The sequence below is a fragment of the Microtus oregoni genome, unplaced genomic scaffold (assembly GCF_018167655.1).
Source record: "Microtus oregoni isolate MIOR12 unplaced genomic scaffold, Mior012 000043F_ref0000047, whole genome shotgun sequence".
Lineage (NCBI taxonomy): Eukaryota > Metazoa > Chordata > Mammalia > Rodentia > Cricetidae > Microtus > Microtus oregoni.
In genome coordinates this window covers 3,683,560-3,697,731 of record NW_024543210.1, presented here as the reverse complement: position 1 = coordinate 3,697,731, position 14,172 = coordinate 3,683,560, and the positions used below count along the sequence as shown (strand labels likewise).

The window sequence follows — 14,172 nt, the reverse complement described above, 5'->3', positions numbered from 1 at the left end:
TAGGTCTTAGCTTTCATACTTAAAAGAAAGAAAAGTTGACATTCTTAATTTCTTAATTTTATTATAGAAATGTTACAAAAAGTATTACGCTCTGAAATGAACCAGACCCAAAGACTTACATTTTATTAAGTGAAAATACATAGCTATTACCACAGACTCACAAACATCTAAACATCTACAGGAAAAATTTCGCTAAGTGGACATAAGCTAAGTCGTTACATTTTCATCATCCACAGTGCTCATCCCTCAGAAGCAATGGCTTTGTCTGCTTTAAGCACTGGACCCTGCTCACAAACCCTACACTTTTTCTCGGTATTTACATGAAGACCCCAAAACCTGTGTGAGTAATATTTAAATGTATTGTTTTTCTCAGTGGAATGCTCTTTGTTATTATAGAGTATCAGTGATATCTGAGTAAAGGATCTGGTTGTTCTGAAGAAGAAAACACAGCCATAGGCACACATTACTAGAGAAGAAGACGGCTAACACGGACCGATGATGACAAGGGTCAGCACTATAAGTCACTGACGATGACTACAATTTTTTTGTCTGAGGTTCAGAAAACAACACATCTCAGGTGCTCCCTCCGCTAGCCAGGGGATGGAAGTTAGGCCTGTGGAACAAGCATTGTGCATTAGAATCAGGCACTTTTATGCATGTTCTTTTCTCATTTGATCAATGAAACATGATACAAATATATACACAAATGCAAATGTAAATGAATATTTTGAGACATTGATCAATTAGAAAATAAATATTTGACTACAAATTCTGCTACGACATGTAGAAAACACAGAAGCCGGTTAAGATTAATTGGCATAAAGATTATATAAAATTTATCCAAGTTCACATATGAAGTGTAATTAATGGATTAAGCCCCAGTATGGGTTAACACCTTAATTTTAATTTTCAGTCTTACTTGATTTCTAACAACCTGAATCCTAAATAACAAATATTGGAAGGAGAAATGTAGACATAATTTGAAAAATATCAAATCTTTTTATTTTTTTTCCTGCTTTGTACTCTCTGGATGGATGATGACTGACCCATTGTTTCCTGGCTGGGAGGTCCATGGTTTTCCTAGCCTCAAGTTTAAAGATCAAGGGAACTGATGTAAGTAAAGGCAAAGTTCTTCTTTTGCTTTGGGTGCTAGGAGTTTGTGATGAATAGTTATGGTAAGAATGTCAGTGACCTGGCTAGTTAAGTGATACAGATGTAGAGAGTAAAGAAGAAAGAAAAGGGTGGTGTTGGACCAGTGATGAGCACCGATGATGTATGATCTGGGGATCATGATTACAGGTCTGGGAGTCTGAGGTCCACACCAGAAAACACGTATAGAGAGGAAAATGTGATAAAATGTTAGATATGGTATAGCGTGTTATAATATTTGTGTTCATGAGTTTTTTTTCCATATTTGTAATTCGAGTAAAGCATAATAAATGAGAGGGCAAGGTAATCTCAAATAATACTGAGTAGTAATACTAGCAGTCTATTAGTAAATGTGCTGTTAACATATTCATGAACACAGGAGCTCATGAAGACAGGATGCCTGAGGATTCCACAGGAAGTAAACCTTCTTTGTATTGTCAGAGCAATGTCCAGTGTTTCTGTCCTTAGTAGATCATATGACAGTGTCATACATACTTAGGTGAGTGATTGAGATATTAATGCATACAAGCCGAGTCCATGAGGGAGTGAACAAAATGTCCTTTTTTTTGTTTTGTTTTAATCTCTTCTGTCTTGTACTCTCAGAATGGATTCCGCCCCCATGCGGATTTTCACTCTCCCTCGCTCATGAGCTTCATAATGAGCTGTTTTAGACTGTAATGCAGATAGTGTGAGTACCGTTTGTGTTCGGATGTTGTCTTCTTGATGCTTCTAAAGGCCATTTACTGTATTAAAAAGACCAGCTATGGCCAATGCTGAATGTATTTGAAACACAAGATTTGATAAACTCTTGTCCAGTTAAGGATATGTAATGAAAACGGTCCTTTTCCTCTTCATTACGCCTGAGGATCTTGTACTTAGTTTTTTTTGTGAGTTACAATTGCCTCAGTAGTACTAGTGATCAATTGTTCAATAAATGTGCCTAAATTAATAGAGGAGGGCTGATGTTGGATCAATGATGACTGCGGGTGCTGTATGAGTCATGGATGGTGACTACAGATCTGGAAGTCTGAGGTTCACATCAGAAAATATTTATAAATAGATGAGTATAAATATTATTGTAACATGGTAAAATAATATAAAATGATATAAACATATTTTAGTAACTCATTTTCCAATCAAGACATAATTCCACAAAGGAACAACCTATATATGCTAAATACAGTAGCATATTCACCAGCGATGACTCTAATGTCAAATAAAGTAAAACTGTTTTAGTGTTTTTGGTAGAGTCACAACTATGACCATAGAGTAATGTCAATCTTTTTATAACCTCTTCTGTTCTATACTTTCAGAATGGATACCCTACAAGCTGATTTTATACAGTCTAACTTGAAACAGAACCTCGTGATCCAGCCTCTGTGTTCACAGGAAAGACACAGTGTGGGTATCGTCAGTGTCCATGTCTTGGTTCATATTGCTCATAGATTGCTCATTATATTTATGGAACACCGCTATAATATGGAGAAACAATCTTGGCAAAATTGTAACCACGGCCAGTGTATGAAATATAATGTTTAACAAAATTTTGCCAAATTAAAATTATATTAATCGTAATTTATTTACTCAGCAGGATAAACGATCCTGCAGAGGTCTGAATTATACTCAAGGACCTCGTCATTAGATTTTGGTGATTCATAACTATCTTAATATTGTGAGTAATTACTCAAAAACACATAGAACTTAACAGAGTAGGTGAGGGCTCATGTTGGATCAATGATGACCGGATGTGGTAAATGATTCTCGTATCATGACTACAGATCTGGGAGTCTGAGGTTCACATAGCAATAGCTAGCTTACACCACAGTCATTGGCAGCAATTATGAGTGCTCGTCTTACCGTATGCCTACTTGAAAACATATTTTGTAGCATGTATTCCAATTAAGGTGGAACTTCACAAGAAGAGTCCTAATAATATACCGTAATATATGACTAAGGATGCCATCTGAACCATAATTAAAGCCATGAGTTCCATGGCCATTTGCTTTCTCAAGAAACAGACATATTAGTCTAATACGTACTTGGATGTAGAGTACTGGGAAAGAGACAAGACAGGCAAGTGGAGGGCGTGGATGAGTGAACTGCAGAACCTCATTAAATACTTAGTATAAACTCATTATCTCAGTGACAGATATTAGGAGTAATCTACATGAACAGTTATGTAAAATATAAATACAATTTCTATGTCATCTTATAATCAAGACTTAAGTGCATGAGTGTATTAAAATATATACCCAAAATAATCCCTCATTCAGATGAGACGGCTGAGTTCATCGCATGAATTAAAATTATAGGCAAAGTTCTGGTAGAGTCAGAGGAGCAGCCCTTTGTTTTCTCAATATGAATGTACAGTAGTGTGGCGCATATGTAAATGAGCCATAAGAGGAGAGGAGTAAGACCAGCGCACAGAGAACATGGATGAGTGAGCAGAATGCCAATATATTTATATTTCCTGCTTTATATGCTCAGAATGGTTTTCCCCCGAATTGATTTGCAAATTCTCACTTTGATGTGAGCTTCATGTTCAGCCCTTTGGATTCATAATATAGACACAGTATGAATATAGTCAACATTCCTGTGTTTTTTCATGTCGCTTTTAGTGACTGTGCATATTTTGATTAAAGACAAACTTATTATCTGATAAGAACAGCCATCACCAAAGGGTTAATATAGCATATAAGGGAGACACTGTGTTCATTTTTTTCCAGATTAAGAGTGCATAACAAAATAGACACTAATCATGGCAAAAGAACCTTGGAAACTCTGAAGTATACTTAAGAGTCTTGTCCTTGGATTTTTGTGATGTATAATTATCTCAGTAGCATTAGTGGCCAATAGCCTGTAAATCAATAGAGAAGGAGATTAATGGCGACTGCTGCTGCTGTATGAGTTGCTGATTGTGCCTGCAGGTCTGGGAGGCAGAGGACCATAGCATAAAATACCTACTTTATACCCTTTATAGTAAGAGTAGTTTTCTTTAATAATTTTACAAGAATAGTGCTAAAATGTTAGATCAAACAGTTCTTTTGGATATGATGGCTGAGAATACCATGCTACATCAAATAAAACCATAGGCAATGTTCTTGGTAGGGCCAGTGCCATGACTGTATTCACTGTATACTTATAGTAAGCATAAGGAGATTAGAAATTTAAAGTCGGCATATTGCATGGAGAAGAATAGTGAATGCCAATCTTTTTTTTATGTTCTCTTCTTCTTTGTACTCTTAGAATGGCTGCCCTAAGCTGATGTATAAATTCTTCCTTGCTTGTGAGATTCCTGCTCTAATCCTTGTAGCCCTAAGATAGACACATTTGCATGTAGTCAGTGTTCATGCCTCCAACTTGGTACTTTTAAAGACTACGCACACTATTGTTGAAATACTACTCGTCCTCTGGAAGACCAACTATGTCCATACGGTAAATAAAGTTTCTATGTAAAATAGTGTGTTTAGCAACGTTTTTCCAAATTAAGATTTTAAAATCAAACAAATGCTCAACAAAGTAAAAGATCCTGTAAATGTTTGATGTTTGCTCAAGGACATTTTCCTGATTTATAATTGATCAATTGCTCAATAACAATATAGATATAAATAGAGGAGGAGAGGGCTGATGTTGGATCTATGATGACAATGGGTGGCATATGATTCGTGGATCATGAATACAGGTCTGGAAGTCTGAGGTCCACATCCTAAAATAATTAGATTATGTCCCAGATCCTAGCAGCAGATATGAGTGATAGTCTACTTTTATAAGTATATACAAAATAAATAAGTTGGTCAGGCATTCTTAAATTTGACATGGTTCCACAGGACAAGTAGTAATCATATATACTAAACCAACCCAGTTTTTCTGACAGAGCCTTTGAGATGCCTTATGAACTATATGTAAAGCCAATGTTCTTGGTAGGGTCAGAACCATTGCCATTTGTTTTGTCAATAAGAACAAGACATAGTGTAATGTACACTCCGATGAGAGTTAGAAAAAAGAGGAAAGACCAGCAGACAGAATGCATGGATGAGTGAACTGAATTCCAACCATGTTTTATTTTCTTTTGCTTTGTACTCATAGAATGGAGCCACCAGGCTGATAATTGGTCACGAGCAATATAGACACAGTGTGAGTACAGTCAATATTCTTCTCTTAGTTTTGTGTGCTTTGCAAAAACAGTTCACTGTATTGATAAAGGATATTATCATCTGAGAAGAGCAAGTGTCACTAATAGGTTAATATGGCAGGTGCTTGACACACAAAAAGTTAGGTAGTTAGTTAGTTAGTTAGTTAGTTGCCAAATGCTTAATATTCAATGTGCATGAACACGGTGTTTAGTAATATTTTGTCAAATTAAGAATGTATACCAAAATAGATACTCAACACTGCGGTATCCCGAGGACATCTCAAGAATACTCAAGAATTATATCATTAGGTTTTTGTGATTCATAATTCTTTCAATAGTACTAGTGATCAATTGCTCAATAAAAATGCATAAATACAGAAGAGAAGGGATGATGTTGGATCGATGATGAACGGTGCCATATGAGCCGAGGATCATGATTACGGGTCTAAGATTCTGAGTTCCACATCATAAAATATCTACCTTACCCCCTTGTCCCTGGCAGAAGATATGAGTGATAGTCTACTTTAATAAATGGGCAAAAATGTAAATTAAAGTAAATTGTCAAGGCGCTTTCCAGTTAAAACATAACCCCATAGGAAGTGTATAAAATATATGCAAAATACACCTGGTGTAATGTTTGTTTTCCCATGAAGAATGCATCATAATGCCGTACATAATTATATGAGTGATAAGAGACAGGTACAGCAAGTAAACAGTGAATGGATGAGCGAACAGCATGACAATCTTTTCCTATTCTTTTCTGCTTTGTACTCTCAGGATGGATTTCTCCCCAAAGATGATTTACACCTTCATTGGTGATGATCTTCATGGTCAGCTCTTTGGGTTCATAATATAGACACAGTGTGAGTACATTCTTACATTCAGTCTTCTCATACTGGGTTAGTATTGCTTTTAATGTCTGTTCCTGTATTGATAAAGGTCTCCTTATCATCCTGCAAGAGCCATTGTGGCCAACATGTTAATCTAGCTTGTGCATGAAACCCAATATGTAAAAAATGTTATCAAATTAAAAAGTGTAATGAAAGAGACACTCATCATATCAAAAGATCCCAAGGTGCTTTGAAGTATACTTAAGTTTCTTGTCTTTGGATTTTTGTGATGCACAGACATCTTTATAATACCAGTGATTGATTGCTCAATAAATATCAGTTAACACAAAACAGGAGCACTAATGTAGGATCAATGATGACCAGGTGGCATATGACTTATGTACCATGACTGCAGGTCTGGGGAGTCTGAAGTCTACCTCACAAATACCTAATATATGCCCATGATCTTAATGATATTAATAATAACCTACTTTTTCAATTAGACAAAATATCAATAAAAATAAATATAGGTCAATCATGGTGGCTCATGTCTTTAATAACGTTATTCAGGAGGCAGAGACAGGTGGATTTCTGGACAGCTGGGGATACACATAGAAATCTTGTCTTGAAATACAGCCCCCTCTCCACAAAAAAAAAATGTAATTTTCTTTTTTTTCCTTTATTGGGACTTGGTTTCTCTATGTAGCCCTGGCTGATTGCTGATTTGTAATTATCTCAATAGTACTAACAATCAATATCTCTATAAAATGCATAAATTAATAGAGAAGAAGAAGGCCAGGGTTGGATCTGTGATGACCACTGGTGCCATATGAGTCATGGATCATAACAACAGGTCTGGGAGTCTGGGGTCCACATCATAAAAGACCTAGTTTATATTCATGATCCTACTGACAGTTGTTAAGGAGATTCTATATTTATAATTACATAAAATATAAAACTTAATTGATAAGTTTTTCCCATCAAGATATAATTGCAAAGCTGGAGTACTAAAAGCATATACTTAACTCAGTATTTCATTCGAACATGATGACTGGGGATACCCAGTGAGTTCAAATTGTAGGCAATGTCTTTCTTTCTTTGTTTCTTTCTTTGTTTCATTGTTTCTTTCTTTCTTTCTTTCTTTCGTTTTTTGCTACAGACTCTTAGCCATTTCTTTTTCCTCAAGAAGAATACATGATAGTAGATTGATACTTACATAAGGATAAAAAGTGAGGGGTAATGTAAGTGGATAGATTGCATTGGTATGTAGTCAGAACATCAATTTTTTTTTGTGTGTTCTCTTTTGTCTTGTGCTCTCAGAACAGATACCCCAAAGCTGATTTTAGACATTCGTCCTCTGTCACCAGCTTCTTGATCCGCTGTTTGTATTCGTAGCATAGATACAGTGTGAGTATAGTCAATATTCATGTCTTTGTTCCTATACTTTACCAGCTATTTATTGTAGTGATGAAATATGTGCTTCTTGTCATCCGCAAGTGCAACCATGGCCCAATTGTCAATCTGGCACAAGGGTCAAAGGCAATAGTTAAAATTTTTTGCTCAACTAAGTTTGTGCAACCAAAGAGATCACCAATGTGCCAGATATGCTGACTAGTCCTGAAGTATAGTCAGGGATCTCGCCTTGGATATTTGTTGTTAATGATCATTTCCAAAGTTATAATGAGCCATCATTACACAAACATCCAAAAATTAATAGACAAGAGGAGGGATGATGTTGGATCAATGATGACCGTGGGTAGCTTCTGAGTCGGACTGTGACTACAAGTCTGTGTCTGAGGTCCACATCATAAATTATCTAGCTTGGGGGCTGGAGAGATGGCTCAGAGGTTAACAGCACTAGCTGCTCTTCCAGAGGTCCTGAGTTCAATTCCCAGCAACCACATGGTGGCTCGCAATCTTCTGTAATGAGATCTGGCACTGTATCCTGGAAAGTTTATATATAATAAATAAATTAAAAATTGTCAAGCTTATACCCACGACTATGGTAGCAGAAGTATATGATAACCCACTATTACACTTAATAGAAATATGAACAAAATTAACTGTTTATACTAAATATTTTTATTACATTAAAAAATTTTAATTATATAATTTTTTCTTCTCTTTTTTTTCTCTCTCATTCTCATATACCCCTCATTAGTCTGACTCAAATTTATGCTGTTGTATGTGCGAATGTTTGTGCGCACATGCACAGACACACACACACACACACACACAAACACACACATTCCTAAATATAATCTGCTCAGTTTATATATAACATTTCTCTGGTCTACAAGAGCTAGTTCCAGGACAGGCTCCAAAACCGCAGAGAAACCCTGTCTCGAAAAACCAAAAAAATAAAAAAATAAAAAAAAAAACATTTCTCATATATGTTTTCAGGGCTGACCCATTGGTATTGGTTAATGAATTGGTTTGCTCTTCCATGAAGACTATTGCTTCCAATTTCAGAATTCTTTAATTGGCTTTAATTGTGTAGGATTGAGGCCTCAGGGACTTTACCCAACCACTGTGGCATGCCTATTGGCATCCTTCAATTAGACAGAATTCCATAGGAAGCGTACTGACAAGGTATACTGAATGTAATTGTTTATCCATACAGCGTGTCTGAGGATACTGCATGAATTAAAACTATGTTCTTGGTAGGGTTACAGCCAGGTCTAATTTCCCCCCATGAAGAACTCATCTCAATGTCACACATAATTATATGAGTGATAAGAGATGGGTAAGGCAAGTAGCGTAGTTCATGGATGAGTGAATAGAATGTCAATCTTTTTATATTCTCTTCTGATTTTTACTCTCAGGATGGATTTCCACCCACCTTCTGCTTTCATTATGATCTTCATGGTCAGCTCTTTGGGTTCGTAATAGACACAGTGTGAGTAGAATCAGTTCTTATGTTGGATTGTGTTGCTTATAATGGCTGTTCTTGTATTGATAAAATACTTTAAGATCCTGGAAGAGCATCCAGGTCCAGCCGAGAAAATTTGGCATGTGCATCATGCACAATGTTTAAAATATGATTAAATTAAGAATGTACAATGAACCTAGATCCTCAGCATGTCTGAGGAGCTTTCAAATAAAGTCATAGATCTTGTCCTGACATACTTATGATTCTTAATATCTTAACAGTAAACTATTCAACAAACATGCGTAAGTTAATCAAGGAAAGGAGGGCTGATGCTGGATCTGTGATGACCACTGGTGCTGTATGAGTCGTGGATCATGACTACAGGTCTGGGAGTCTGAGGTCCACATCAGAAAATAGCTACCTTATACCCATGATCATAGCTGCAGTTATGAATGATTTCCTACATTTGATTAGATGAAAAATACCTGCATAACGCTTTACCAATTAAGTCATAGCTCCACAATAAGAGTTCTAATTATATATACAAAGACAAAGTAATTTCTTCTGTCAGTTTGTTTAACCGGTGCCATGTAAACTAAGATTATAGCCAGTGTTCTTGGTAATGTCTGTGCCATGCTTGCCTGTTTCCTCAAAGAATAACAAATGGTGGTGATTTATAATAATAACAACAGAGCACACATGGATGAGGGTTGAGATGAAAAGGGCAAGATAAGCAGATAGATTGCACGAATTGCCTAATAAAATGCAGTAAACACAGTGTCCTTCTTTCCACCACGTTCTGATATGTAGTCATAGAATGGATACCCCCAAGGCTATTTACACATCCTACATTGGGCCTGAGTTTTGTGATGAGCATGTTGAGTTTGTAATATAGACAAGATACAGTGTGGATATTGTCAGTGTTCTTATATTGTTTTCGGGTACTTTGAAAGGCTATTTCCTTTACTGATAAAGGACTACTTATATCTGGGAAGAACAAGTAAGACCAATATTTAAAAAGATTTTGCTAAATTAAACTGTGTAATTATATGGGTACTCAACTTAGCAAAGATCTTGAGGAACTCTTAAGTATTTTTAAGGATCTTGTCCTTAAATTTTTGTGAACCTAATTGTCTTGATAGTACTAGCAATCAATTGCTCAATAAATGTGTCTAAATTATTAATGGTGGCCAATGGTATTATATGATATGTGGATCATGACTATAGGTTTAGATGTCTGAGATCTACATAAAAAAAAAATCTAGCATCATACCATGATCCTGACCGGAGACATGAGAAATAGTCTACTTTTATAGTTAAATAAATAAAATAAATTTTTAATGAATTTTCTAAGTAAGGCCTAACTCAACATTAAGAGTGCTAATGTATTCCCAACACAGTGGTTGCTCCAGAGCAGTTGACTGTGGATAGCATATGAATTAACACTACAGGAAATGCCCTTGGTAGTGTAAGAGTCAGCTCTTTGTTTTCTCATGGAGAGCACATTCCAATGTCATGCATACATCAATATGTAGGACGAAGAGAGCAGTACTGAAAGTAGGGAGGCTACCTGGGTAGGTAGATGGACTGTCAATCTTCTTATGATCTCCCTTGCTTTTTTCAGAATGGATGTCATTGAGCTGATTTTACATTCTCCCTCGGTCATGGGTTTTGTGATCAACTCTATTGATTAGTAATATTGTCACAGTGTGAGTATGGTCATTGTTCTCTTGTTCATTTGGGTTTCCTCGAAAGGCTGTTCTCTGTATTGATAAAAACTATTTATCATCTGCAATGAACAGCTACTGACAAAGCATAGCACAAAATAGATTTTTAAAAGTTTAACAGTTTATAGTATGTAACAAAAGAAAGTGTCATGATTGGAAAAGATCCTAGGGGGCTCAAATGTATGTATCATGATCATGTCCTTTACATAGTCATGATTCATAATTATATTAACTGTAGCCCTGATCAATTGTCAATAAACAAACATAAATTATACAAGAAGAGGAGGTCTGGTGTTGGATCTGTGATGACCACTGGTGCCGTATGAGTCATGGATCATGACTACAGGTCTGGGAGTCTGAGTTCCACATCATAAAAGAGCTAGCACCTACCGATTTTTGTGACAATTTTAGGAATTGTCTACTTTTAAAATTGGATAAAATACTAATAAGTATAAATTAGAAGTCATCGTACACTCATACTTCTATAGAAGGAGTGCTGAAACTGTATACCAAACACAGTTGTTCCTTCAGACATGAGTGAGGATGCCATATTAAATTAAATTATATGCAGTGTTCTTAGTAGAGTTATACCCATAACCCTTTGTTTTATCAAGAAAGAATGTATAGTTTTGTAAAGCACATTTAGATGATAAGAAGAAAGGGACCTGGAGAAGTGAACAGAATCCTAATCTATTTATGATCTCTGTTGCTTTGTACTCTCAGAGATGAATACCCTCCAGCTGACTTCCACATTCATTCTTCATTATGAGGCCCATGATCTGCTCTCTGTTCATATGATAGATGCTGTGTGAGTATGGCTAGTGTTTACGTTTTCATTTGGGTTACTTTTAATACTAGTTACTTTTAATGAATCATTGCTTGCCAAATGGTTAACATGCCATGTGAGTGAAACAATACTTTTTTTTAAAACCAAAGTATGAGTTTTGTGATCACCTCTTTTGAAATTTTCAGTAAAGAAAAATATGTATTGTTTAGGTTCTCAGTAGTACTAGTTACCTATAATTCAATAAACATAAAATAAAAATTAATAGAGAAGCGCCAGACTGACGACCATTGGTGTCATATGAGTTGTGGATCATCACTACAGCTCTGAATATCTGAGATCCAGATTGCGAAGTATATAGTTTATACTTGTTATCCTAGCCTCAGCTGTGAGGGATGATGTGCCTTAATAATTGGATATAAATATAAATAAAATAAATCAGCAAGGCATATTTAAATTAATTTACAAGAATTTGGATAATATGCAACAAGCCAAAAATTTCATTCAGATAGGATGAATTAGGATACCACATGAAGTAAAATTACAGATAATAATTTTGGCAAGGCCAAAGCCATATCCAGTGTGTATTTTTAAAACAACACATCATAATGGGACACATACTTAAATGGCTGAGAAGAAGGGTGGTTGTATACGCAAGCAATGTGTTTGAAGAGTAAGCAGAACACTGATGTTTTTATATTCCTGTGTTTTTATATATGGATAACAATAGGCAATTTCCAATTCTTGGTCATGAACTTTGTGGTCTTGTCTTTGTAGAACAGACATGGTATGAGCATGGTGAGTGTTCTTATTTTGGTCTGAGTGGTTTTTCAAGCTGTTCTTTATTTTGCGATCAGCACTTGTTAGCTGGGTAAAGCGCCATCATTGATCCAACATCAACCCTCCTCTTTACTAATCTACATTGATCATTGGTACTATTGAGGTAATTTTGAATCACAAAGAAATCTGAGGACAAGATCATTGATTATACTTTAAACCTTTATGGGATCATGACCATATGTCTGGAAGGCTGAGATCCACATTGTGATATGGGTGAAGTCAGTCATGTTCAAGGGTCCTGTTTTTCAACTCATTCTTTCATTCACAATACTATTTTTCATGTTCATGACTTTTATTTTCTTTTTTTCTAATTGGATCAATGAATAAGTTATAACAAGATTATTCATAATTAGAGTTAGGTTGAGAAGTATTTCCCACATATAAGAATTCAAAAACACTGTAATTCTAAAATGGCTAAAATGGTAAATAAGGAACTTATTCTTTTAGGGTCAAGGCTATGTTAAACGCTATTTATTTTTCCCCAAAATAAATGTAACTATATTCTGTTTGTTCCAAAATGACAATAATAAAAAACAATAATAACAGTGAGAATGATTTAGTGTTATCCCTGTGGTCCCAAAGGCTAAGACCAGAGGACTGTGATTTCAAGGCCAGTTTGTGTTTGTTACAGAAAGAAATAATAATGGTAGTTAATTCAGAGATAAATGGCTCTGAGGTATTCCAATCATGGCTGAGAATGAGAACACAGGGAAACTTTTCCCCTCCATGGGGCCAGTGGATTTCTCAAGAGAAAGTATCGTCACACACCAGTTACCTTTTGTTTGTTTTTATTTTTGGCCCTTGATACTTTCTTTTTTAATTGAGATTAGGTTTTTTCATACCATATATTCTGATCATGGTTCCCCTCCCTTATCTCCTCACTGATCCTCTTTACCTCCACACCCACCCAACACAACCTCTTTCTCTCCATCACTTTAGAAAACAAACAAGCAAATAGCAACAACAGCAAAAAGTAGACAAACTAGAATAGAACATAGCAAACAAACATTAGAAAAAAACAAAGAAAGAAAAGCTAATGAAGGACATTCACATGCTCGGACAAACATGATCGTAGAAAACCCATAAACACACAGATTTGGAAATGACAATATATAAATAAAACACCAATAAGGTTCAAATTAAAATGCTCAGACAAAGAATTATGGGATTAAAAATCTCTAAATATATCAGTTAGTCTTCTCCGAGTTGGTCTTTCTTGAATGACTAATGACTGAAAGATAAAATACAAAATGAATATGGACACAATAGGATTCCATTCATATTTTGTTTTATTTTATACTCTCAGAATAGACGCCTTCATCACTGGTCACCGGGTTCATGCATCATAGGGACCCACGTGAGTCAAAGTTTTTGTCTTCGTTTTAATTCTTTGCCCTGTTTTCATAAAGAAACCCAAGGACCCATGGCCCAGTAAGAAATATCATGTGCCATGAAATACTTGGTTGACTATCTAACCAGTCCTTTGAAATTAAGATTGATATAGTCACTGAATAGCCTACAGATAGCTGGTTTTCATGATTCATAATTATATAATTTCATTAGTGAATGAATCAACAGCTAATAAACAAGAGAACAGAGAAACTAGAGGCCAAGGTTGGATCAGTGATGACATCTTGTTGGGTATGAGCCGTGGATCATGACAACAGGTCTGGAAGTCTGAGTTCCATACCTTCAGGCATCTAGTGTATATGTTCTGATTCTAAAAGCACTGCTTAGGGATGGTCAAGTATGTCATTCATCTTTCGAATTTTCATTTTGTTTTAAAAATTGGGTTAATTATAGAATCCTTGTGCAAATATGTAAATAAGAATTAAGCA

At 35.6% G+C, this 14,172-nt stretch overlaps 1 long non-coding RNA gene, 12 other non-coding genes and 1 pseudogene across 20 annotated transcripts in view; all 14 read left to right on the top strand.

The window, feature by feature from the left end:
- The window catches only part of LOC121434338, a 46,039-nt gene that overhangs the window by 28,548 nt on the left and 3,319 nt on the right, over positions 1-14,172 (top strand). For 2 of the 8 annotated variants that reach the window (XR_005972418.1, XR_005972417.1), the window contains exons 9-19: positions 237-1,113; positions 1,753-1,837; positions 2,463-2,550; positions 4,396-4,584; positions 5,236-5,283; positions 6,059-6,144; positions 7,432-7,518; positions 8,937-9,010; positions 10,608-10,692; positions 11,434-11,518; positions 13,641-13,691. This is a non-coding gene — a long non-coding RNA (uncharacterized LOC121434338). Of the gene's footprint in view, positions 1-236; positions 1,114-1,528; positions 1,649-1,752; positions 1,838-2,462; positions 2,551-4,395; positions 4,585-5,235; positions 5,284-6,058; positions 6,145-7,431; positions 7,519-8,936; positions 9,011-10,607; positions 10,693-11,433; positions 11,519-13,640; positions 13,692-14,172 lie in introns of all 8 variants that reach the window. The other 6 variants (XR_005972422.1, XR_005972419.1, XR_005972420.1 and 3 more) reach the window with 5 other exon arrangements.
- Positions 489-560, top strand: LOC121434498. The gene has a single exon (XR_005972436.1). It is a non-coding gene; the product is annotated as a small nucleolar RNA SNORD113/SNORD114 family (small nucleolar RNA).
- On the top strand, positions 1,249-1,320 carry LOC121434522. The gene has a single exon (XR_005972458.1). It is a non-coding gene; the product is annotated as a small nucleolar RNA SNORD113/SNORD114 family (small nucleolar RNA).
- Positions 2,116-2,187, top strand: LOC121434516. Its single transcript, XR_005972452.1, has one exon. It is a non-coding gene; the product is annotated as a small nucleolar RNA SNORD113/SNORD114 family (small nucleolar RNA).
- LOC121434526 lies at positions 2,877-2,948 on the top strand. The gene has a single exon (XR_005972462.1). It is a non-coding gene; the product is annotated as a small nucleolar RNA SNORD113/SNORD114 family (small nucleolar RNA).
- Positions 4,781-4,852, top strand: LOC121434513. Its single transcript, XR_005972449.1, has one exon. It is a non-coding gene; the product is annotated as a small nucleolar RNA SNORD113/SNORD114 family (small nucleolar RNA).
- Positions 5,677-5,745, top strand: LOC121434543. The gene has a single exon (XR_005972477.1). It is a non-coding gene; the product is annotated as a small nucleolar RNA SNORD113/SNORD114 family (small nucleolar RNA).
- LOC121434545 lies at positions 6,478-6,548 on the top strand. The gene has a single exon (XR_005972478.1). It is a non-coding gene; the product is annotated as a small nucleolar RNA SNORD113/SNORD114 family (small nucleolar RNA).
- Positions 6,914-6,985, top strand: LOC121434520. Its single transcript, XR_005972456.1, has one exon. It is a non-coding gene; the product is annotated as a small nucleolar RNA SNORD113/SNORD114 family (small nucleolar RNA).
- Positions 7,848-7,915, top strand: LOC121434544 (annotated as a pseudogene).
- Positions 9,317-9,388, top strand: LOC121434515. Its single transcript, XR_005972451.1, has one exon. It is a non-coding gene; the product is annotated as a small nucleolar RNA SNORD113/SNORD114 family (small nucleolar RNA).
- Positions 10,160-10,231, top strand: LOC121434499. Its single transcript, XR_005972437.1, has one exon. It is a non-coding gene; the product is annotated as a small nucleolar RNA SNORD113/SNORD114 family (small nucleolar RNA).
- LOC121434514 lies at positions 11,006-11,077 on the top strand. The gene has a single exon (XR_005972450.1). It is a non-coding gene; the product is annotated as a small nucleolar RNA SNORD113/SNORD114 family (small nucleolar RNA).
- Positions 13,951-14,022, top strand: LOC121434518. The gene has a single exon (XR_005972454.1). It is a non-coding gene; the product is annotated as a small nucleolar RNA SNORD113/SNORD114 family (small nucleolar RNA).